This window comes from Balaenoptera borealis (genome assembly GCF_965194805.1).
Source record: "Balaenoptera borealis genome assembly, chromosome: 5".
Lineage (NCBI taxonomy): Eukaryota > Metazoa > Chordata > Mammalia > Artiodactyla > Balaenopteridae > Balaenoptera > Balaenoptera borealis.
In genome coordinates this window covers 57,980,989-58,003,652 of record NC_138862.1, presented here as the reverse complement: position 1 = coordinate 58,003,652, position 22,664 = coordinate 57,980,989, and the positions used below count along the sequence as shown (strand labels likewise).

Sequence of the window (22,664 nt, the reverse complement as noted above, 5' to 3'; positions counted from 1 at the left end):
TGATCTCTGTACCTATGAATCTATTTCTGTTTTATTATTTTTGTTCATTTGTTTTGTTTTTTAGATTCCACGTATAAGTAAATCATATGCTTTTTATCATTCTTTGTCTGACATATTTCACTTACCCTCTAGGTCCATCCATGTTGTTACAAATGGCAAGATTTCATTCTTTTTTAATGGCTGAGTAATATTCTGTTGTATGTATATACCACATCTTCTTTTTCCATTCATTTCTCTGTGGTCAGTTAAGTTGCTTCCATATCCTGGTTATTGTAAAAAATGCTATAATGAACACTGGCGTACATATATCTTTTCAAATTGGTGTTTTCATTTCTTTCAGATAAATATCCAGACGTGGAGTTGCTGGATCATATAGTAGTTCTATTTTTAATCTGAAGAACCTTCATACTGTTTTCCATAGTGGTTGTACGAATTTACATTTCCACCAAGAATGCACAAGGGTTCCCTTTTGTCCATATCCTTGCCAACACTTGTTATTTCTTTCTTTCTTTTTTTTTTTTTTTTTTGATAATAGCCACTCTGACAGGTGTGATGTGATATCTCATTGTGATTTTGACTTGCATATTCCTGGTGATCAGTCATGTTGACAACCTTTACATGTGCCTTTTGGCCATTAGTATGTCTTCTTTGGAAAAATGCAGGCATGGGGTCTTGTGGTGCCCTGTGCTGGGGCCACCTTTAGGAGATTGCTGTAGCAGGTGTGGTCGAAGGGCCTGGGGTGCACTGGGGCAGCCTTGGCAGACCACCTAGAGTGTGAGCCATATTTCCACCTTGCTATCAAGGTGGAGGAGGAATGCAAAATATGGTGCTCTCTGGAACCTTTGACCACAGAGAGAGTTCCAGCAGTTCCCCACTTTTTTGGCAGATGCTCTGGGGTTAGTAAATGGATTTCCTTAATGTATAGTCTAGGTGCCCTTTAAAATCACTGTTTTTTCACTGTGTCCCAGGGTGAGTGAGTCTACAACCTGGCTTCTCAGTGATATCCCTCCGTAATGCAGATTGCTGTGTTGGGTGTGGGGTTCCCATCAGTACCATGTCTCTGTCTTTCCTACCCATCTCTGTGTGTTCCCTCTATTGTTTGCTGTGCAGAATCTGTTATCAGCCCTCAGTTCTTCTTCAGGAAGAACTGCTTTATGTGTAGGTGTATATTCACTGTGTTTGTGGTAGGAGGTGAGTTCAAGGTCTTCTACACCACCATTTTTAAACTGGAAAACCCAAGACTTTTCATTCTAACTTTTTATCTCTGATTCTTTGTCATTACATCTAATCACCCCTAAGCAGTGAAGAAACTTTTCTGATTTCTGATTGCTTGGTTTTTGAAGACAGAAAGGAAAGTTTATTCTTGTTTGTCTTAAGTATTTGATATATGATTGAGTTAATCCTTTTCAGATAACATCTCTAGTTAATTCAATCAAAATGAGACTCACTTTTTTAAACTTTAAAAAATTTTTTATATCTTTATTGGAGTATAATTGCTTTACAATGTTGTGTTAGTTTCTGCTTTATAACAAAGTGAATCAGCTATATGTATACATATATCCCCATATCCCCTCCCTCCCTTTTAAGCACTTTAGATCTACACAATTCCAAGAAGCCATCTGTGTTTTTTCTCAGAGCAGACAAATGGGGAGTGCATTAATTCTTTTAAATAATGAGACAAACATAAAAAAAGCCAAATGACAAACCTAGAACTCTCTTTCCCTCTGAAATAAGAGGGGTCATTTATCTACACCTTCTAATTTCAGAGGGAAGTATAAAAAAACTCCCCTTGAGGCATCCAGGTCATTTGTATTAAGCTTAGGTACACATTCATGTTTAGTGTAGCTGGATCTTATATCTATGACATTTAATCCAAAGGAAATATTAAGTATAGTTGCAAGGTTACGATATTGAGCAAGCAGATTCTCAAGGGAGGAAGTGCTCACTTCATTTCATCTAACCTCTCCTGCCTCCTTTCTGAAAGAAGGAAATCATGGACCAGAAGTAGGAGTTGGGGAAGATTTTGTGTTTAAGGTGGTGACATGTTTTCCAAAAAATGCAATTTTTGTGTATATCTTATCTTGGAGCACATAATAGAGTGGGACTTCTTTGGAGCTTTTGCTCTTGCACAGAAGTGTCAATGTGAAAAACTGGCTAAAGGCTGCGTGTGGACAGTGTGCGCAAGGGTGAGTGTAAGGCAAAAATCAGATGAGAGAAGGCAAGATGATAATAGCAAGGCCCTCTCCCTCTACCTGTCAAGCAGTATATAATTTTCACTCTCAAAATTTAGCATAAAATTTCTCGAAATTAGAATCAGCCTATGCATGAATCTCATACATTGTGCTGTTTAGCCGAGTAGAACCACATTTTTCCTTTGTGAGTCAGTATGACACAAAATGACTAAAACTAATTTTTCCTCTATCAGTCTTTACTTCATGTTAGGTTCCACCCAGAAAGTGAGCAAAGGATGTCTAGGAAGCCAGCCTAGGGATAAAGGAAGAAACTGCTTAAATAACTAGAGCAGCAGTCTGTGGACATTTAGTGACGAGGCTGCCCTCCATATCATCAGACTTGCCACAGAGGAAGAGATGCTAAAAATTGGCATCTAGCCTAGATTAGTAGGTGGGAGGAATTCAGTGAGTCCATTCTGAAATCCGAAGTCCTCAATTGCTATGCACCATCCAGAACATCAGCAGGATGCTCATGGTAAGATTTCTGTGTTACCAAGAAAAGGGTAAATCCTACTGTGTATGTTATTTGAGCAGGGAGGAGTCCTCTATATCTCAGTGAGCTTTTCAACAAAATGATTGCATTGTTTGTAATCAGATGCAACGGGTTAAGATTTCATTATTCTAAATATTCACTTACTTGGATGACCTACCCTCCATCTTCCTGGATACTACTTTGGGTAACTTAGATGTCATGGTATAAATATTTAGTTCTCTCTTAGTTACCAAATAGCATGCTTCTTCCTCATCTAATCTTCTGCTTGCATCTGTCCTTTTAACAGTGTACTAATATCACCATTGCAAGTTAATTTAAAATTGTATTTATTTGGTTGCTTATTAAAGTATGTTGGTATGAACTTCTCCCTCTTTCCTTCCCTTTCTCAGGCACATACTTCTTAAACCCGACCAAACATAATTTGATCAGACTGTTCCCCTGCTTCCTCTCTAGCCTCTCCGTTCTGTTTCTCATCTCCTATATTGACACTAACACCTAGAGAGTTTGTTTCTCGGTCATTGTCATTGCTCACCTCCAATTTTAGCTCTTCAAATGACATCACCCTTCTCTCTCAACACATATGCAACTAATTTAGCTGCTCGACATGTTTACTCCTCACATTTATACAAAACACATTTAAACTTTCACTTTTCATTTGCATCTGCATTTCATCCTCTTTAGAAGAAAGCTCACACAAGAGAAGCATCTGCCAGAGCTGCAGTTCTTCCTTCAATTTCACTGTGCTTATTTTTTTCTTTTCTTTTTTCAACTCATCTAGTAATGAGAGAAACTATACCAGGGTTGTGTAATACTTGGCTCTTAACATCTCAAACAAGGTACTAGTACCTCCTTAATAAATTTATACCTATGTAAATATCTTTGGGAGTGATATTTCTCCATGTGTATGTATTTCACATGGATGGATGCACATGGTCATGTATATAACACATATTTATAATAAGGTTAGAAGGTTGGCAACTTAGCTTTCAATTCCTGTTAAGCAGGAAACAAACCGGTCTCTTCTTTAGCACAAAACCACCAAAGAGTTAGTGCTGTCTGGCCGTTGCTTTCAGGTGAATGATCAATTGTTCCTTTGCTCTCAGTTCTACTAGTGAAATCTCTATCATGAACCAGAAATACTCCAAAGCCACAGCTTACCCTTTCAGTACTTTCAGACTCTAGCTCCGGCCCTAGATTTTATCTTAAACACTCAAGAGTTTTTTTCATTTAATTGTATCCATATAGTAATTTCTTGGTCTCTACTTCAGAATTTGCTCAAGTATAATTAAATAACTGCAAATGCTGCTGCTGCAGGCAGTATAACGGTAAGAAGACAGGCTGGTGTGGTAGCCAAGCCACAGGCCTAGAAGTGATCATTTATAATAGGCAGTGCTTTGTGACCCTCAGCTACTTTTTGCCTAGTTTCGTTTTTGGTAAGTTGGGGCCAGTGTGGGTTGATAGTGAGTACTGACATGGCTTATATTAAATACATAGACAAAAATATTATGTACTTCTTAAATCACAGAATCCTACTTTCTTCTAACCTTCAGTGACACTTTCTCAGATTATCTGGATTTTATGTTCATGGCTCCTTTTGTGCCTGAAGGATTTCTAAAAGTCATTCTACATGTCATTGTTTTTTTCTTCTTCAGATGTAGGGTTATCCATTGATTCTATATGCTACCAACCTCATCTTGTGTGACCTCAGGAAATTCATTAACCTGTCCACGCCTTCGGGCTAGTATAGCTCCTGCACAATAAAATACACAAATCAATCTTTTTTTCTGTGCACTTGCTTCTATTCATTTGTCTTTCAAAGCACCTCAGTTTCTCTTTTCCCGGGTCTGTACTTATTCAGAGCCTGGGTAACTTGTTGACTGGAAGCTTTAACTTCTGCTCCCCTTCATAAAATATGAAAAGCTTCTCTTGCTCGGTCAACGTAGCCTGTTATTAAGAATCTGTGTTGCAAGTATCTATTATAGTCTACCTTGGTTTAGAAGAAAAGTTACCTTTTGGAAATGCAGGCCCCTGGTGAACAAGAATTTTAGTGAGGGATTTTTAACATTTCACACCAATGGTATTAATGGAGGTAGGAAACACTGCCTTAGCTAGAAGGGAATTAAAAGCCTTCCAGTAAAGCTTGCTGCACTTTTCTCCTCAGGAAATTCTTGTACTGTAGCTCACAGTGCCTGTCAAACATGGTAATGTGTCTGTAAATTTCAGTTGACAGAAAACACATCAGTTAATCAGCAACCTCAGAAAGTAAACAAAGCTGAGCCACAGAGAGCGACTGCTAAGCAGGCAGTGTGGTTCCTAGAGGTGATGTTAGGAAGAGCATACGGAGGCTCGAAGGAACGCCAAAGATAATTCTCTTTATCCTGAGTGGGAAACCACCTGCCCTCCAGTCACTCCCAGAACGCTGTGACATTAAATACTTGCCTGTCTCACATGGCTGGTAATTAGCTGGTAGACAGTGTACCTTAATGCTCTACATCAGGGGTCCCCAACCCCTGGGCCTCGGACCGCTGATGGTCCTCAGTCCTCGGCCCCTTAGGAACCAGGCGGCACAGCAGGAGGTGAGTGGTGGGCGAGCGAGCGAAGCTCCATCTGCCGCTCCCCATCGCTTCCCATCGCTCGCATTACAGCCTGAACCATCCCCCCTGCCCCCACCCCGTCAGTGGAAAAATTGTCTTCCACGAAACCGGTCCCTGGTGCCAAAAAGGTTGGGGACCGCTGCTGTATACTTTGTCATCAAAACCCTGTCCATCTTTCTCTTTTTTCTTTTTCTGTTTTAAAAAATCACACACACCGTCATTACCATAAAACTGCAGAGAATATAACAAATACACATGTACCTGCCTGGAATTAAAAAATGGGGCCATTTTCATTCACATTGTTTTGAACTTAAAGCACAGATAAAGTTGACTTTCTTTCCTCCACCTAACCAGTTCCATTTTCCTCCCTACTTCCCTCACAGAGAGAACCATTCTCTGAACCTGATGTGATCTTTCCAGTCAGTTTTTTTAAACTACTTATAAATATAGCCCTGATACATATAACTTTTTTGTATGTGTAAAAAGGTACATGAATGTTAGCCTTGTGTACTTTACCTAACTAATTATTTCCCTGCTCTCTATATTACACTTTCGTAGCCCTGTCTTTCCTTTTCTTGCATATGCTTTCTCCTCATTTATACTTATATCTGTCTTATTCCAGTCCCTTCACTTTTTTCCTTCCTCATCCTTGTGCTATTATCTTACTTCTAGCGTGCACACACACGACTATCTAAACTGTACACTAAAAAAGACCTCTGCACAGCAAGCCCTACCCGTCTGCCTGCTGGTGGACCTTCCCATATGTACCAAAAGAGCAGTAAGTCTACACCACCAAAGGAGGATAAGTAAAGGAGCATGAAGTCTTCCACCTCTTGACTAACTCAAGTCTCTAATAACCTTCTTATGGAAAATGACCACTTTGAGAGTGATATATAAGCCTTGTTGAGGAGTGACCATTGCAGTGGCTAGTGCGTTAAAATTAACGTGGCTGCCTCAGTCTTATCTTAATTTGCGTCTTCCCTGGTTATGGAAGCAGCTGAGTTTCTGACTACAACTTGCACAGGGTTGTAAGGGATTCGACGTCTAAAAGGAGCTCACTTTTTCCCCAGTGGTTTTGTGACTAGGTCTTAGAATTTCCCTAGAGAATAATCTCTGTACTGTATACACCTCCTGTTGTAATTTTCTGGTCCACTTACTGAACTCCCACTCAGATCAAAGGGCCATATGTATTGACTCACTAAATTCTTGACCAACTCCTGCCCTCTCCTAGGTTACCTGATGCTTTTACCATGTGTCTTCTTTACCACATGTTCCTACCCTCAGTCAAATACTGACACTCACTTGTATTTCCTTGTGCACTTTTGATTTACCTCTTCCTCTTGCAAGAGAACCAAAGAGCATGCTTATACTCAGACAAATGGCAAACCTCTTCCAAGGAGCCATTATGAATATCCTCCTCTTCATTTTCACAAAACTTTCACGTGCACAAAGGATACTGAAAAGAGGAGGCAGAGAAGTAAGGTATCGTTTCCCCCACCACTGATTTGCTCTTCTTAGAATACTTCTTTTCTATGTAGTTGGTCCTTGATTGATTCACAGTTTAGTTTTGTCTGTCCAAGTGGATTTAATGTCTTTGAGGGTAAGGCTCATGGCTATGTCATTCAATGTAGTTGTGTAAAGCAGGCCCTACCTAAGGAGCCCTCTGTGCCACAGGCATACTGAACTTTTTTTTTTTAGTTTCTTGAATACAGTATGAATATACCATAGGTCCTTGAATGCACAGTTTCCTGTGCTTGGAGCATCCCTAATATAAACCCTTCCCCCACTCCAACTCCCATCCCAGTTCACCCCAAATTTTCATCTGGATAACTCATCCTCATATATCATGTCTTAGCTTAGACAATGCTGTTTCCAAGGGATCTTCCTAGATATTCCAAGTCTGAAAAATCTCCTCATCACTTACCGTATTCTGTCCTTATTGCTGATTTACTTTTGTGCTGTCCTGACGAGATTGCAAGCTCTGTGTCTGTCATGTTCAGATTGTACCTTGAACGCCTGGCACAGAGTCTGGTACATAGTAAAAATCTTCCAATGAACCAGTGGTCTAGATTGCAGGGGCTCTTATTTTTCTCTGTCCAACGACCTGGCAAAAGCATTTACCTTTTTCCCACTTCCCCTTTTTTTCTTTTCCTAGACAGTTTTCTCGAGCAAATTGCAGAGGAAGGAAAGTTGTTTTGCTCTTAACCTTTCTATGAGTTAATACATTGCACCTCTGCCCACTTTAACCAAGGGAGAAAAACATCTTTACATGTTTTTAGCTACTTGGGTTTACCTGGCTTAAAACCTTGAGTTTAAGGAGTATGAAACTTAACTTTGCTAAAACCCTCATCCTAAGGAATATGAAGCACCTTTAGCAGAACTCATATTTCATTTTAAGAAAACTCAAATAATGCTCCTGATGACACATTCACCAATGTCTCCTGTGTATAATATATAGACTTTTTATCTTAGGATTTCACATGGCTTTATCAATACTAATTAACTGATGGAAACAAGGTCCCGTGTGTAGAGGTAAAGAGATGGCATCAATAGCTCCTTTTATCATTGTGAACTAAGAAACCCCTAGATTCTTATCCACTAATGAGAAAATACACATCAAAAGTTATATTAGTCCAAGGCTGTTCTTTATCCAGGAGGCTTTTCTGCCTTCTGACAGTCATTCCTATGTAGACTATCCATGTAATTATTATTTGAATACTTTTGAAACTTTGACCCCTGAGTGGGTAGCCAAGCTGAACAACTTCTCGAATAGTTAAATAATTATTTTTTCCTGCGAGGTCCTTTGTAGGTGAAAGGGGAAAAAAATCTGGTAGCTCATGTCAAAAAAGTAAAGAAAGGCCCTGAAATGTACAAAATGGCAGTATACTGACTTATCACATTTACACTTACATTGTAGCTTATTTTAATATAAATTCAAGCTGCTAAAAATTACTCCCACAGGCAGCTGTGCAAAGTCATTTCTTCCCCCACACATTTCCTTGTAATAAACGAAGTCTTAGAGTAATTCCTTTAAATAGCTGTAGAGGAGAAAATGAAGATTGTGTGCCAGTTTCCAAATTAGGAAACTTCACCTCAGTGCGGTGACTATTTCCTGAAGAGGGACTCCAGAGAGCTGAGGCTGCCCTTGCTCGGGAGATCCTGCTCCTGTCCGGCGTTAAGGCCTTGCCTCCTGCGAGGCCAGTCTCCTTACTATGTAGAATAGGTGCCTTGGGGGAGCCTGGCACAAAAGGCTAGGTTCTGGAATCCGAGAATATTTGCTCAGATATTCTCTCTGCTGCCTTCTAGCTGTGTCACTTATAGTGATTTATTTGTCACTTTTACTTACCTCCCAGGCTTGCTGTGAGGGTCACATTAGATAATATAAGTGAGGTATGAAGTACTCTGACCAGCACATAGCAGTTACTCAATAAATGTTCGTTCCTTCCTCTCGCCTCTGCTTGTGACTTTGCACATTCTCTTTTCCGCTTGGTATATTCTCTTCTATCTTCTCACCTTCAAGGAACAGCACTTATAACACTCACTCTGAGAATTTCTTTATGATTCCAGTCCACACTGAGTCACATCCTGCTTTAAGATGCTCTTAATTTTAGTTCGGGGTCACTGGTTTATTATTGTATTTTTCTAGTTATACATGTAAGTATATGCTGAATACGCGACAAAAATGTCTGTAGACTTGTGGCGTTTTGTTTCCATATAGTTACCCTAATATCTAACATTATGGGTAGGTAATCTAGGGGTTCCAAACTATGTAATTGATTATTATTATCTAGGACTCAGGCAGATATATAAGATGTCGAAAAGGCTAATCTCTAAAAAGACAAACACAGTGGTTTACCCACTTTGGGGTTTCAAGCTTCTAGTTAATTAAACAGTCATCCTTTCATTCTGTGAGCTGACCTACTTTTTAGGATAAACTATCAGCTGGTTGAGTTTTTTTTTTCCCACATTTTTTTTCTGGAAAGATCAAAACAAACCCCAAATTTCTCACTCTGTTATTGCATTTGAATTTCAGTGACTTCGGATAGCTAAGCAATAATTGTACAGTCCCTTACTCTATTCATAAGGATTTAGACGATGGGTTTAATTTTGGTGGTGTGAGAAACAAGCTTCAGGGAAGATAACCAGTAACATTCCTGCCAACTGTGATCAAATACACTGAGGGAAGACAACATAGAGAAAGTTCTTTGGGAGCTGCTAACCAACATAAATTGAAGATGAGAGTCAGGCTTAAATTTAGCTAAGTCTATATATAAGTGCATGAAAAAGTTCACAGCAAAAAGAGTTACAGATTGTTAGATAAACTAAAACACCTCGACACTTATAAACAATTTCTTTCAATTGTTTATTTCACTAAAGAAATTATCATCCATCATTAAATACACAAATCCCTGTGTGCCCCACCCTAGAGCACCTTAAGTATATGGAGTTGCCCATTTGAGAAGCAACTCAAATGCAAAATGATACTTGTGATTCAAGAGTCTGGTATTGTGATTTTTCTTTAGGACTAAGGCAAATATATATTACAGTTTGTTCAGGATAGTGCTGGTTTATATCTGTTGTCTTGGCATAATCATTCATCGCACCCACTTTCACTATCAAATGTATTTTAGTTTGGATAATAAATTTTTAAAAATTCTTTTTAGGGTCCTAGTTGCAGCTCTGTTTGTTTTCTGTGTTCATAGCATCTTACAGCCTGGGTCCTGTCTCTCCAGATGGGTATTTAGCGTCTGCCATAGCAGAGTTCTCCACCCATGTTGGTTAATGGTTCCTGTTGTTTGTTGAATTTTGTCCCTCCAAAAGAAAGGTTAATGTTCTAACCTCAGTACCTTATTTGGAAATCAGGCATTTACAGATGTAATCAAGTTAAATGAGGTGATATTGGATTAGGGTGGGCCCTAAATCCAGTGACTGGTGTCTTTATGAGGAGAGAGAGATTTGAAGACACGGAGAAGACACAGGAAGAAGGCCATGTGAATGCTGAGGCAGAGACTGGAGTTATGCTGCCACAAACTAAGGAATGCAAAGGATTGCCAGCAACCACCAAATGCTAGAAGAGGCAAGGAAGGATTCCTCCCTAGTGTGTTTACAGGGAACGTGGCCCTGCCAACACCCTGATTTCACTAGTCTCCAAGCCTGTGAGAGAATGAATTTCTGTTGTTTTAGGCCACTCAGATTGTACTAATAAGTTACAGGAGCCCTAGCAAACTAATGCATTTTTTCAATTCACCTGTTCTGGAAGATGACAGATAGGTTCTTTGGGGTTCACAAAGTGAAATTTGTATATCCTGTATAACCCGAGTCTTAAGTCAGGCCATCCCAAATGTATACTTCAAATGAGGTGAAAATATATCCTCAATTTTGGCTACCTTAGAAAGTCTCCCAGATTGAACTTTGCATTTGACACAGAGTCTGTATTTTAAGTCAGATCATCCCAATCATACCTTTCAAATTTGGTGAAAATCTCATATAGTATGGCAACTGCAGGTAAACTGACAAGTTGTCAGAAACTCTTTAAAAATGTTTGTATAGACAGATAAATATGGATACAGATTTATTTATTATAACTTTTTAAACAGGGTGTCTATCTAGTTGTTTGAAAAATTTTATATCTCTGTATAGATGCAGCTATAGATATGGATATCTATTTGTCTCATCTTTCTATCTTTATGTCTATATCTCTATCTATATATGGTAATTTTCAAACAATTTCCATCCATCTGTTACTCTGACATATCTGTTTATCTGTCAATTGATAGATGGATCAATAGATGTTGATAGACATTCATATATAGGTGTAGAGGTCATTATACATGTAGGAAACGCCATGAATAAAAACCAACTTTCAGAATACTTCACAATTGGATCTTGTATTTACATTGTATAAAGATATTGTACTGTTTCTGAAGCTGTCTTCCTTCTATTGCCGACTTCTATTCCATGGGAATAAAATCTACATGCTTTACTAATCTGCTGTTAGGATTTAGGGAAAACATTCAAGGCCTGGTGGCACTAATGGCAGAGAGACCAGGAAGGGGTGGATGCTGCTGAAACCCTGCTGGGGAGTAAGGAATGAGCCATCTGGACCTCCAGCTGAGGCCAATTGGATCCAGACAAGGGCTGCCAGCAGGAATGGTCTGGATCTGGATGAGGGCCATCCCTGCCTAAGGAAGTGGGTTGGCCCTCGAGCAGAGGGAAAGGGATGCTCTTCTCAGGAGAAAGGATTTGGAAGATAAGTTCTTTCAGAGGTCACAGTAGGGACAGACATGCTATAATTATTAACACTGACTGAAGGCAGCAAGATGATGAGCACTGTTGAGAACATAGAAGCATTCTTGATTTCTGTCCAGGGAATCATTTATTCTGGTAAAGAAGTCAACTCTTTGGCATTCTTGTCCCTTATATTTTAACTCTGCAGAGGTGTCATTTTACCTGAACCAAAGAGACCAACCTTTTTCTTCTGTCAATCGTACCTCAGATGTTATGTTTCCATTGAAAATTTCTTTCTTCTGATGTTGCTGTTCTCATTTCTTTCCTCTCAATTACTTTTGTATCAACTCTAGAAGAAAAGAAACATCCCCTGGTTCATCCACATCTTTCCTATTAGTATCTACAATATTTTGAAATGATGTAGTTTTAGTATAATTATTACTTCACTTTTATAGATTATCTAGTTACTAGATCTGTATAAGCACCTCTTTAATTTTAGAGCAGGCAAAGGGTAACACTTGAACGAATTCTCATTATCTACTATAGTTTATTCATTGAGTTTAAAAATAAGCTCTTGGTGAAATTTTGTTAAAATATGTAATTTTTTTTTTTTTAAAAAAGGGAATGCTATATATTTATTTATTTATTTTGGCTCTGTTGGGTCGTCGTTTCTGTGCGAGGGCTTTCTCTAGTTGGCGGCAAGCGGGGGCCACTCTTCATCGCGGTGCGCGGGCCTCTCACTGTCGTGGCCTCTCTTGTTGCAGAGCACAAGCTCCAGACAGGCAGGCTCAGTAGTTGTGGCTCATGGGCCTAGTTGCTCCGCGTTATGTGGGATCTTACCAGACCAGGGCTCGAACCCGTGTCCCCTGCATTGGCAGGCAGATTCTCCACCACTGCGCCACCAGGGAAGCCCTAAAATATGTAATTTTTAAGTCTAGTTTAGTAAGAGATGATTGAAGATGATTACTATACTCATTGAGTTGGCCTGTTGTTTTGCAGAATGAGTCTGTGGTGTTAGACACTTCTCTGTGCATTAGTATCATGAAAAGCGTAGTAGCCATTGTTGCTCTGAGCACCATGACAGAGGACCCAAAGGAAAAGTCCTGCCAATGAATTTTTAACTACCCTAAACCATTTCATTCATTTTTTTCTCATCAAATTAATTGGTTTGGGTACTAACTGGACAATAAGTAAGCAATGATTTATTATTACCAGCAATGCACATCAGATCCCCTTGGGGAGTTTGACTGATTGTTTTTAAAATACTTGTGTCTAGGCCACCTCTAGAGCTTTTGATTCATTTGTTCTACGGTAGATACCAGCTATGTGTAATTTTGCAAAACCATCTCAGGTGAACCTGATATATACCCCTGAATAAGAGCCATTATTTTAAAGAATGTTTTGGTGTATATCATACACTCAGCAACTGAAAGGTTTCAATACTCTCCTAGTTTTTGTCTCATTTTTTTCTTTCTTAAATTCTAAGATTATACTCTGTACATGTTGTGTCTGTACATGTGGGCCTGCAAACTCAAGCCCATCGAATTATTTATTCCTGGTAGTCAAATGTTTCCATAACTATGAATATCAAAGACTTTTATTGATATGTGAGCCTTAACCTTGTCCCTAATTTGATCTTCTGGCGATAGCAGGATGAACTAATCTAGATTTAGTCTTTTTTATTTCCTCCTTTACCCAATGCTGAGTAATAAAAGGGCCAAGAGGGAGGTTGGCAGTAGTGAGCTGAAGCAAGGATCCCCATCACTCAGATAAGTAGTCATTGGACATCCATTTTCTGGGTAATGGAGAGTAGACTGAAAAAGGCTGAGACAGATGCAGTAAAGTGAAAAGTGAGGTGGCTAACACAGTCTGCCTCAGCTGTAAACACAAAGCCAAATAAAAGAGCAACAAAGGACTAACAAAATAAGAGAGGGTTAAATAGTATTGTAATAGACTATATTTCATTTGAGACTGTTTCTACTGGAACATATCACAAGCCTAAATTGGAAATAAAGTCTATTAAGTTTCAGTCAACCCATGAAATTATTACTGCAAACATTCATTATTTTTTGAAGCTGCCTATTGACAGCCCCTTGCCTGAAGAATGAATTATGTACCCAAGTCACAGTGTAACACAGTCACTGAGTTTCAGATTATAAATTCATCACTGTGCTCATAAGCCCATGCCATTGTTTCAAGCAATATTAAGGTAAAATATATGTACATTTTGTAACTTTTTTTTAACACTTTTAGTGAGATATGTTGCCTGATGGAAATCATAATGCCGAAAGTCAAAATGAGCCAGGTTATGCACAGAAGCCAAAATTAGCATATCTTTGTATGTTAAAATACCGGCATACCTTGGAGATATTGTGGATTTGGTTCTAGATGACCACAATGAAGCAAATCTTTCAATAGAGAGAGTTACACAAATTTTTTGGTTTCCCAGTGCATATAAAAGTTATGTTTATGGAGCAGGGAGGGGGAGAAGGGATAAATTAGAAGTTTGGGATTAACAGATGCTCGCTACTATATATAAAATAGGTAAACAACAAGGACCTACTGTATAGCACAGGGAGCTATATTCAATATCTTATAATAACCTATAATTGAAAAGAATCTGAAGTGAATATCTGTATACATATAGATGTAACTGAATCACTTTGCTGTACAGTTGGAACTAACACAATATTATAAATCAACTAGACTTCAATGAAAAAGTTATGTTTATACTACACCATAGCCTATTAAGTGTGCAATATTATTATGTCTGAAAGGAATGCACATACCTTAATTAAAAAATACTTTATTGCTAAAAAATGCTTTACCTTCAGCGAGTCGTAATCTTTTTGCTGGTGGAGGGTATTGCCTAGATGTTGATGGCTGCTGACTGATCAGGATGGTGGCTGCTGAAGGTTGGGTTGTCTGTGGCAATTTCCTAAAATAAGACAACAATGTGCTTACATGTGCTATAAGCACACAATACATTGTTTTAGGCAGTCAGTTATCATTTAGAGTAGTTAAAATATTCAATTTCCAGTGCTCTTTATTTATTTCTGTAGATCCAAGATTCTGACTGGTATCATATACCTTCTGCCACATGTCTTGACCCCATCAAAATCATCCATGAAGTTTGGAATCAACTTCTTCCAAACTCCTGTTAATGTTGATATTTTGACCTCTTCCCATGAATCACAGATGTTCTTCATGGCATCTAGAATGGTGTAATCCTTTCCAGGAGGTTTTCAGTTGACTTTGCCCAGATCCATCAGAGGGATCACTATCTGTGGGAGCTATAAGCCTTACAAATATATTTCTTTAATAATGAGACTTGAAAGTTGAAATTACTCCTTGATCCATGGACTGCAGAATGAATGTTGTGTTACCAGGGATGAAAACAACACGAATCTTGTACATTTCCATCAGAGCTCTTGGATGACCAGGTGCATTGTCAATGAGCAGTAATATTTTGAAAGGAATCTTTTTTTCTGAACAGTAGGTCTCAACAGTGGTCTTAAAATATTCAGTAAGTCATGTTGTAAGCAGATGTGCTGTCATCCGGGCTTAGTTGTTCCATTTATAGAGCACAGGCAGAGTAGATTTAGCATAATTCTTAAGGGCCCTAGGATTTTCAGAATGGTAAATGAGCATTGGCTTCAACTTAGAGTCACCAGCTGTGTTAGCCCCTGATAAGAGAGTCAGCCTGTCCTTTGAAGCTCTGAAGCCAGGCATTGACTTCTCTTTCACTATGAAAGTCTTAGATGACATCTTCTTCCAATATAGGGCTGTTTTGCCGACATTGAAAATCTGTTGTTTACTGTAGGCACCTTCATGAATTACCTTGGCTAGATCTTCTAGATAACTTGCTGTAGCTTCTACACCAGCACTTGCTGCTTCACCTTGCACTTTGATGTTATGGAGATGGCGTCTTCCCTGAAGCTTCATGAACCAGCCTCTGTTAGCCTTCAACTTTTCTTCTGTAGCTTCCTTACCTTTCTCAGCCTTCATAAAATTAAAGAGAGTTAGGGCCTTGCTCTGGATTAGCCTTTGGCTTAAGGGACTGTTGTGGCTGGTTTGATCTTCCATATAGACCACTAAAACTTTCTCCATATCAGCAATAAAGCTATTTTGCTTTTTTATCCTTCTGTTCACTGGAGGAGCACTTTTATTTTCTTCAAGAATTTTTCCTTGCATTCACAACTTGGCTAACTGTTTGGTGCAAGAGGCCTTGCTTTCAGCCTACCTTAGCGGCTTTCAACATGTCTTCCTCATTAAGATTTCTAGCTTTTGTTTTAAAGTGAGATATGTGTAACTCTTCCTTTTACTTGAACACTAGAGGCCATTGTAGGGTTATTGATTGGCCTAATTTCAATATTGTTGTGCCTTGGGGAATAGAGAGGCCCGAGGAGAAGGAGAGAGATGGGGGAATGGCCAGTTGGTGGAGTAGTCAGAACACACAACATTTATATATTAACTTCATGTCTTATATGGGCATGGTTTGTGGCACCCCAAAACAATTCCAAGAGTAAAATCAAAGATCGCTGATCACAGATCACCATAACAAATATAATAATAATGAAAACATTTGAAATATTGTGAGAATTACCAAAATGTGACACAGAGACGTGAAGTGAGCAAATACTATTGGAAAAATGGTGCTGACAGACTTGCTCAATGCAAGGTTGCCACAAACCTTCAATTTGTAAAAGAAAATTCACTATCTGTTGAAGTGTAGTGAAGTTAAGCACAATAAAATGAGGTATATACCTGCATAGGATAGGGAATAGATAGATCTGAAGATGCAATTTTGGACAGAATGATCTTCCTATTATACGAGTAGATATTGTTCATTTGTCACTTATTCAATCAAATAAACATTTATTGGGCAGTTACTGTGTCCCATATACTGAGCTAGGCATTGGGAAAACAAAGTTGAGTAAGTAATGCTTCTTGTTCTTAAGGACAAATAGATATGTATGTCAAAGACTACAGGGTAGAATAAGTAACTGCACCTTTATAGAGTTGCGTGTAATGGGCTATAGGAGCACAGAGGAGAGATGTTTAAATGGAACTTGGTAGTTAAAGGAGGACTTGCCAAAGAGGTGACATTTGAGCTGTCTTAAAGAGACGTCTTAATCCACATTACGCTTTTGGTGTACATGGAGCAAAGGGCAAGAGAAAGTGAAAGAAAGTTACTCTGAAAAGTTAAATGAAAATGCAGATTCTTAATACCCTTTTAAGTCTTGTAGAAGGTCACACAGGTTTGATAGAGTTGCTAATCTTGGAGTTTGAATATCCACAATGCCTTATATTCTTGATCTTCTGGGCTACAAGTTTGTAAAAAATTCATTTCGAAAGTTGTTTTCTTAGTTTTATTTCTGAGCAATGTATTTTTGAGAGTGACAATTTCAACAAAGTATCTTTTTGTTATTATCTGTCTTCAGAGAGATTTATCAATTTAGTAGGATTAAAAATTTCTATTTTCTTTATTCATTTTGAGTTTGGTGGAGTACCTTATGCTGCAGTGCAAACAAACTAGGGAATGGATGATTCTCTTGTGTAACAAGGACATTATTAAGTGATCTGATACATTAGTTCTGATTAGAACAAAGTAAACTTCAGTTCGAGCTGAGATATCTAGGGCTCCTATTTACCAGAGCAAGACAAATGCTTTTTATAGGTCAGTGTACTTTCAGAATAGAATTTGATACATTTTCAGCATAAAAAATGTTAAGAGCATTTAGATTTCTGTCTCACATTTACTGGGTCAATAGAAACCCAATAAATTTCTGGATTTCTCTTTGACTTGGCAGGGAAATACAGAAAGCACTTTTGTTTCATATTTTATAAGGATAATGAAGCATATAAACAAGAACATCCATATTCTGGTAGTAGTGAGGTAGTACTAAGGAAAAATACATTCATATTTAATTCTTTGAATAAAAACATAGTCTTTGAAAAGGAAATATTGGACATATGCTGAGTTAATTTGATTATCATGTACAGAAGAATCTTATCATGTAGTGTGGATATGGTTTACTACAGTGATCACATTGTACATACAGCTTGTAGACCACAGATTTGGTGTAATCATAGCCTGAGAATAAATTGAGTCACGAGATAAAGTATTTTGAGAAGTCTACAAATTAGGCTGAATTTAAAGGTTCCATATAAAGTTCAATTTCTGGCAGCAACCAAAGAGAGATTCATTTTCTAATTTTTTTGGTACAAATTATGTACACCAGATGCCTTTCTTCCTCCTACCCCATTTTATAAAGCTTTGGCAATAGGTTAACATGTGCCAGTGATAGAATTTCAAGTGCCTTGAGGATTATATAAGTACATGGTAGATTTAGGATAATCTGTGGATTTGTTTTCTCTAAGCTCTTCATTTTCCTATTCTGATCTTCCTCTTCCCTTCCTTTCTCTTTCTTCAAGTCACATAATAAGTCAAACTTAAAAACATACCATTAATTTCTCATCTGATTGTTAGAAGATTATTTTTAAAAAGTCACCATCTTAGTCATATTGAGTATCTAACATACATGCTGCTAATGTAGGGGAATTGTCTTAAACCAAGAATGATCTGAGGAAAAGGGAGACGTAGATAAGCAGCTGGGAGAGTGACCTATAATTTCTACTTTTTTTAAGAGTTGAACCTTTTGCATCTCCATTTGTCATTTTAAAATGTTTCCGATCTCATTTTCTGTATCCACCCATGTGTTTGATGCTCTAAGCTCATTAGATTTCTTGAAGTTCACCAAGTTTGCAGTGCACTTTCACTCCCCTGTGTCTTGACTCATGTTGGTCTCTCAGTCTCCATCTATTCAAACCCTTTACATCCTGATGGATCAACTCAAGGGTCACTACCTAGGTGTGGTGGAAGGACATGGCAGACATAAAGAGTCCTGGGCACAAGTGCTACCTCTCACAGCTTAGCTCTCTTGCGAGTTATTGGATCCCTTTGAACTTCAATTTCCTCTTCTGCAAATTAGGGATAATATAAGATTATTAAGTGAGAAAAAAAGTATTTTCCTTTTCCTCCTCAGCCTCTTTCTTTTGTGAAGCTTTTTCTGATGACCCTCATCAGTACCTCATAGAGAGTCCTTCCTTCCTATGTGTTACCATACTTGTTTTGCCTCAATAATAAAGGTACTCTCTTTTATTACAATTAAGTGTTTATGTGTCCAGTTTCTGTAGTAAGCTGAAAGCCCCTTGAGGGCAGGGGCATTATTTAGCCTATTGCATACTAAACATTCAGTAAAAATATGATGGCATTTAGTAAAGTGGAAATTATGTAATACTTCTGCCCCACCTCTTCCAATTTTCTATACCCAGAATCATCTTTAGGCAGTTTCTAAGATCTGATGTTATAAATACATATGACACTGAAGTTGTGACAGACAGTAACATCATCTCAACTCATTTTGTCTACTTAGTGGTTTGTTTTGGTTTTTGTTTGTATCTTAGGATCAGAGAATTGAATCATTCCTAAGTGAACATATTCTTAGGTTGTTATTACATTTCAGGATGCTTTGGTTTCTTGTTTAGGTTAGGTTTCTGTCTATGACCACCTGCAGGTAGATCTAACTTGGGTACATTGTTAGGACAGTGATGAGATAAAAAGCATGACTGGTTTCTTCCCTGGGCCCCGCTTTATGGGGAGCTGTAGCACTGCACAGCAGTGAAGTGTTCTTCCTCACTTTGCCTATGTAGGCCCCTTCCAGAAGTGCAGTGCAGGCGAAAAGGTGTGGGTGATGAGTGCATGTGTGCTATGTGTGTCTGAGAAAGAGACAGGGGCCGGGGGTGGGGGGGGAGTGCGAGCACACTGGGTGATGTGATAAAACATTTGGCATGCTTCTACATCTGTTGGGAAGAGCCAGCCAAGCCACCTGTTGTATTTCAATTCTCCATTCCTCAGGGACCTGGCTGCTTGCAGCAAAAGGTTTAAGATAGCAGAAATCCACAAGAGTAGAGAAGTTATAGGTCACCCAGTTCTGTACCCTGGGGATCCCCATCAGACCATTCTCAACCATGGGCTCTTTGACACAATACAGAACATTTCTGAAACAGTACACTCTTTGTCTAGCTGAGTTTAAAACATTCTAAGGAACAAAGGTTTCACTCTTTTCTAAAGGAGATGAATCTGAAAATCCCATTGTTTACAATGTCAAGAAATGTGTCCTTGAGTGTCAGCCGACATAGTCACTTTCAGAACTTCCTAGTGTTTCGTACCTCATTCTTTTTGTACATTGGATCTTGAATGGGGAAGGCACTGACTTATCTTGGCCCCTGAAATACCCTGCAGGATGTTTTAACACACTGATAAAAGGTTTAATCTATTCTTGTTAAAACCTGGAGGAAACCTTTCAGTCCTCTCCGAGAGCTACTAACCCTGGGATGCCTTCTTTCTCTCTCTTTCTTGTTTTCTGTTACCTGTTCTACCTTTCTTACAGTATCTAAGCCCTCCCTCCATTGGTTTATTTTTAAAATGTTCCCTTCCTTCCTTCCTCCCTCCCTCCCTCTTTCCTCTTTCTTTCTTTCTTTCTTTCTTTCTTTCTTTCTTTCTTTCTTTCTTTCTTTCTTTCTCTCTCTCTTCCTTCCTCCCTCCCTCCCTCCCTCTTTCCCTCCCTCCCTCTCTCTCTCTCCCTTTCTCTCTCTTTCTTTCTTTCTTTCTTTTCTTTTTCTTTCTTCTTTCTCTCTTTCTTTCTCCCTTCCTCTCTTCCTTCCTTCCTTTTTTTCTTTCTTTCTTTTCTTTCTTCCTTTCTTTTTCTTTCTTTCTTTCTTTCTTTCTTTCTTTCTTTCTTTCTTTCTTTCTTATTTTCTTTCTTTCTTTCTTATCACTCTTCTTCTTCTTCTCCTCCCCTTCCCCTTCTCCTTCCTTTTACATAGTAAAATTTTACAATACAAATGTAAAACCTGTTTTCCCAGTTTCCTAACTCAAAGTCTTAGTCAAACAGAGAAATTCAGAGGTAAGCTGTTCCAACTCCCTCATTTTATAACATAGGAAACTGATACTCAGAGTGAGGAAGTGCTTTTCCAGGAAAAAATCAGGAAGAAGAATTCTAATCTCCTAAAGCCTAGCCCAGGATAGTAGCAATAATGAGCCTTCCCAGCATGCAGAGAGTACGACACTGTCTCGCTCCCCCCGTGTCCAAATGAAGGGGATAAGAACTACCCCAGTGTGCTAACCTCTGTGAGCACTTGCCATGAGGTCTCAAAGATGGTGTGGCAGCAGCTGCAGGAGTTGTCAAGAATATTGCACCTGCCTCTGTTGGTCTGGCTGGATGTCAGGCTGTCTGCTCTGGGATGTCCTCTTGTCAGGCTCTGGAGATTCCTTGGTTCACTTTAGAAAGTGGGGTCCTGATCCCCACCTGGCTGTAGTGGATTCTCAGCTAATGTTAAACAGCTGCACCAATTCTGGCCTTTGTTGGAACAAAGAACTTTCATTTAGCTTCACAGCAAGCCCTCCTGGTTCCTGCTATAGCGCAAGCAAGTAGTCTGTGTACCTTAGTAGTTACCCATCAGGCTCTGGAACCTCACAGCTTGGATTTGAATCTCCAGGTTATCACTGATCAGCTTGTAGCCTTGGGACCTTAATCTCTTTAAGACTCAGGTTTCTCATCTATAAAAAAGAAAATATTAGTACCTGCCTCACAGAATTGACTTGAGGATCAAGTAAACTAGGAAGTCAAAAGCAATGGCATGTTCAAGGCACTCAGTAAACATTAACTATATTTTTTTCTACCCAAGGAATCCTGAGTAAAAATGGAGTCACTTTGATAGTTTTACCATATTTCACTGGTTTTTACAGGTCATTGCTGGACTCTAGCCCTCTAAACAGCTTTACTGCCCCAGCTCAGTATTTCTGAGAATGCAACAAGGGTATTTCTCTCTTGTGCTCAGTCTCAACAAGAGCACAGTACTCAACAAGATTGAGTATTTATCATATGGTACATTTGCATGGAGTTGCTTCACTGGGCCTCTTCTGCTGGGGGCTGCCACTGACGCAGGGGGTTATTATATAGTGAATTGGGGTGGGGGGAATGCCTCTCTCCCATTTTTTGGGGGGTTATCTTTTATTAGAAATTCTTTCAAAGTAGTAGTAACTTGCACACCAGTGTCTTTTTGGTTTTTACTCATAGGTTCGGTCTCCAGATCTGAGTCCTTGGAGGGCTGAAATGCCAGAAACCAAGCTGGTTTTATCAGCTGAGCCTTTGGATCTGACTCCTTCTTTTCCTAGAAAAAAATAATCTTCCAAGAGGTTCCAGAGTCCCTCTGGCAAATAAACTTTAGCAGCCAAGTCTCTAGTTTATAAGATTTCCCCAAGCATGTTTGACTCTCATCTGTGGGACCTGTGCTAATGCTCATTTAATCTGAAATGGCAGAATTCAGAGCAGTAATACTCATCTGAGTGAAGTTAAGGAAGATGTTAACTCATTTAAGAGGAGGGAGTAAGGCACAATGTATGTCCACCACCTGAGTCACAGTTAAAACTTCTCTCAGGCATTAAAACCTGCCACACAAGAAAGCTATGAGACTTAAACTTTTTTTTTATCTTAACAACAAAATCTTATATCTGTCTCAGAATGGCTAATTTAAAAATCTGGTCTGCCTAAAGCCTGTCAGTATTTAAAGGACTCGTATTGGTTCTCGTTTTTGGCCTCAACCTTCAGCATCTCTTAGAGCTGCCACTTACTAGTGGGCTAGGTGTGGGAGATGCCAGGGATAACAAGGAGGTGATTTGTCAGCTTACGGGATGTCACTGGTCATCAAAGAGCCTTTTTTCTTTGGTATGAGCTGTAAAATCTATCTGAGTCATGAAGTCAAACAGGTGACCCTTGGTACATCTATGCCATGAACATTTATGCCAATTACAGACTCGGCACATGAGGAAGAACAGAACTGATTTAGCCACTAGACAGGTAACTCACCTTAGGGCTCTAAGAAAAAGAGCTTAATGTTAAGTAACAACCAAAATAGAAGCTAAATTTGACCTGACTAGTTCCAGTCTGCTGCCATTAGTCTATTTATTTCTTTTAGGGTCATGGAGACAAATCCTCACAAAGGAGTGGATTCCCCAAAATAAGATAATTAGAATTTTGTGAGGCAGAAATA

The 22,664-nt window shown here is 38.9% G+C and overlaps 1 protein-coding gene across 2 annotated transcripts in view; it reads left to right on the top strand.

Moving 5' to 3' along the window:
• Positions 1-1,352: 1,352 nt before the first annotated feature.
• Positions 1,353-22,664, top strand: part of LOC309630031 (uncharacterized protein NECTIN3-AS1-like) — a 56,519-nt gene continuing 35,207 nt past the window's right edge. Inside the window, exon 1 of one of the 2 annotated variants that reach the window (XM_082394794.1) lies at positions 1,353-2,706. The gene's annotated coding sequence lies outside the window, so the exon portion shown is untranslated. Of the gene's footprint in view, positions 3,561-22,664 lie in introns of both variants that reach the window. The other variant, XM_082394795.1, reaches the window with a different exon arrangement.